The sequence below is a fragment of the Episyrphus balteatus genome, chromosome 4 (assembly GCF_945859705.1).
Source record: "Episyrphus balteatus chromosome 4, idEpiBalt1.1, whole genome shotgun sequence".
Classification (NCBI taxonomy): Eukaryota; Metazoa; Arthropoda; class Insecta; order Diptera; family Syrphidae; genus Episyrphus; species Episyrphus balteatus.
The window spans coordinates 36,465,788-36,469,365 of record NC_079137.1 but is presented as its reverse complement, the minus strand read 5'-3'; positions in this window follow the sequence as shown (position 1 = coordinate 36,469,365).

Sequence of the window (3,578 nt, the reverse complement as noted above, 5' to 3'; positions counted from 1 at the left end):
GTCTGAAACGCGTCCGAAACACGTCCAAAACGCGTCTGAAATGAGCCCAAAACGCGTCTGAAACGCATCTGAAACTCGTCCGAAACGCGTCCGAAACGCGTCCGAAACGCGTCCAAAACGCGTCTAAAAGGCGTCCAAAACGCGTTTGAAACGCGTCCAAAACGTGCCTGAAACGCATCTGAAGCGCATCTGAAACGCGTCCGAAACGCGTCCGAAACGCGTCCAAAACGCGTCTAAAACGCGTCCAAAACGCGTTTGAAACGCGTCCAAAACGCGCCTGAAACGCATCTGAAGCGCGCCAAAAACGCATCTGAAACGCGTCCAAAACGCGTCTGAAACGCGTCCGAAACGCGTCCAAAACGCGTCCAAAACGAACCTGAAACGCATCTGAAACGCATCTGAAACGCGCCCAAAACGCATCCAAAACACGTCCAAAACGCGTCTGAAACGCGTCCGAAACGTGTCCGAAACGCGTCCAAAACGTGTCCAAAACGCGTCTGAAACGCGTCCAAAACGCGTCCGAAACGCGTCTGAAACGCGTCTAAAACGCTTCCGAAACGCGTCCAAAATGCGTCCAAAACGCGTCTGAAACGCGTCCAAAACGCGTCTGAAACGCGTCCAAAACGCATCCAAAACGCGTCCAAAACGCGTCTGAAACGCGTCCGAAACGTGTCCGAAACGCGTCCAAAACGCGTCTGAAACGCGTTCAAAACGCATCTGAAACGCGTCCGAAACGCGTCCAAAACGCATCTTAAACGCGCCCAAAACGTGTCCAAAACGCATTTGAAACGCGTCCAAAACGCGCCTGAAACGCATCTGAAACGCGTCCAAAACGCGTCTGAAACGCGTCCAAAACGCGTCTGAAACGCGTCCAAAACGCGTCCAAAACGCATCTGAAACGCGCCCAAAACGCGCCCGAAACGCGTCCAAAACGCGTCTAAAACGCGTCCAAAACGCGTTTGAAACGCGTCCAAAACGCGCCTGAAACGCATCTGAAGCGCGCCAAAAACGCATCTGAAACGCGTCCAAAACGCGTCTGAAACGCGTCCGAAACGCGTCCAAAACGCGTCCAAAACGAACCTGAAACGCATCTGAAACGCATCTGAAACGCGCCCAAAACGCATCCAAAACACGTCCAAAACGCGTCTGAAACGCGTCCGAAACGTGTCCGAAACGAGTCCAAAACGTGTCCAAAACGCGTTTGAAACGCGTCCAAAACGCGCCTGAAACGCATCTGAAACGCGCCCAAAACGCATCTGAAACGCGTCCAAAACGCGTCTGAAACGCGCCCAAAACGCGCCCAAAACGCGTCTAAAACGCGTCTGGAACGCGTCTGAAACGCGTTCGAAACGCGTCTGAAACGCGCCTGAAACGCATCTGAAACGCGTCCAAAACGCATCTGAAACGCGCCCAAAACGCGTCTAAAACGCGTCTGGAACGCGTCCAAAACGCGCCTGAAACGCGCCCAAAACGCATCTGAAACGCGTCCAAAACGTCCGAAACGCGTCCGAAACGCGTCTGAAACGCGTCCAAAACGCGTCCGAAACGCGTCTGAAACGCGTCCAAAACGCTTCCGAAACGCGTCCAAAATGCGTCCAAAACGCGTCTGAAACGCGTCCAAAACGCGTCTGAAACGCGTCCAAAACGCATCCAAAACGCGTCCAAAACGCGTCTGAAACGCGTCCGAAACGTGTCCGAAACGCGTCCAAAACGCGTCTGAAACGCGTTCAAAACGCATCTGAAACGCGTCCGAAACGCGTCCAAAACGCATCTTAAACGCGCCCAAAACGTGTCCAAAACGCATTTGAAACGCGTCCAAAACGCGCCTGAAACGCATCTGAAACGCGTCCAAAACGCGTCTGAAACGCGTCCAAAACGCGTCTGAAACGCGTCCAAAACGCGTCCAAAACGCATCTGAAACGCGCCCAAAACGCGCCTGAAACGCGTCTAAAACGCGTCTGGAACGCGTCCGAAATGCGTCCAAAACGCGCCTGAAACGCATCTGAAACGCGTCCGAAACGCGTCCAAAACGCGTCTGAAACGCGTCCGAAACGCGTCCGAAACGCGTCTGAAATGCGTCTGAAACGCGTCCGAAACGCGTCCAAAACGCATCTTAAACGCGCCCCAAACGCTATTTGTTATTTGTGAAAACTATTTTCTCTAAACAATATCTACCACACAAATTCTTCGGCACGCCACAAAAATTTATTTCCACCATCAAAATGCACAGCCTTAGCCTTGTGCATTTAGAAAAAAAAGTAATACAAAAATGATACAAAAACAACCACCAATTGATTTGGAAAATAAAGGTATGCTGATTATAAAATTGATGAATTATAAAGTTGTTAATTTTTCTGTCTTTTAGTGGCGATCAATTCCAGACATCATTGACTGAGTTTACAGCAGCTTCAGCCTTGAGCATTTAGAAAAAAAAAATCATAACGCGTGTGAATCGCGTCCGAAACACGTCCAAAACGCATCTGAAACGCGCCCAAAACGCGTCCAAAACGCGTCTGAAACACGTCTGAAACGCGTCCAAAACGCGTCTGAAACAAGTCTGAAACGCGTCCGAAACACGTCCAAAACGCGTCTGAAATGAGCCCAAAACGCGTCTGAAACGCATCTGAAACGCACCCGAAACACGTCCAAAACGCGTCTGAAATGAGCCCAAAACGCGTCTGAAACGCGTCCTAAACGCGTCCAAAACGCGTCTGAAACGCGTTCAAAACGCGTCTGAAACGCGTCCGAAACGCGTCCAAAACGCATCTTAAACGCGCCCAAAACGTGTCCAAAACGCGTTTGAAACGCGTCCAAAACGCGCCTGAAACGCATCTGAAACGCGCCCAAAACGCATCTGAAACGCGTTTGAAACGCGTCTGAAACGCGTCCAAAACGCGTCCAAAACGCATCTGAAACGCGCCCAAAACGAGCCTAAAACGCGCCCAAAACGCGTCTAAAACGCGTCTGGAACGCGTCCGAAACGCGTCCAAAACGCGTACAAAACGCGTCCAAAACGCGCCTGAAACGCGTCTGAAACGCGTCCGAAACGCGTCCGAAACGCGTCCAAAACGCGTCTGAAACGCGTCCGAAACGCGTCCGAAACGCGTCCAAAACGCGTCCAAAACGCGCCTGAAACGCATCTGAAACGCGTCCGAAACGCGTCCAAAACGCGTCTGAAACGCGTCCGAAACGCGTCCGAAACGCGTCCGAAACGCGTCTGAAACGCGTCTGAAACGCGTCCGAAACGCGTCCAAAACGCATCTTAAACGCGCCCAAAACGTGTCCAAAACGCGTTTGAAACGCGTCCAAAACGCGCCTGAAACGCATCTGAAGCGCGCCCAAAACGCATCTGAAACGCATCCAAAACGCATCTGAAACGCGCCCAAAACGATTCCGAAACGCGTCCAAAACGCGTCTGAAACGCGTCCGAAACGCGTTCAAAACGCATCTTAAACGCGCCCGAAACGTGTCCGAAACGCGTCCAAAACGCGCCTGAAACGCATCTGAAACGCGCCCAAAACGCATCTGAAACGCGTCCAAAACGCGTCTGAAACGCGTCCAAAACGCGTCCAAAACGC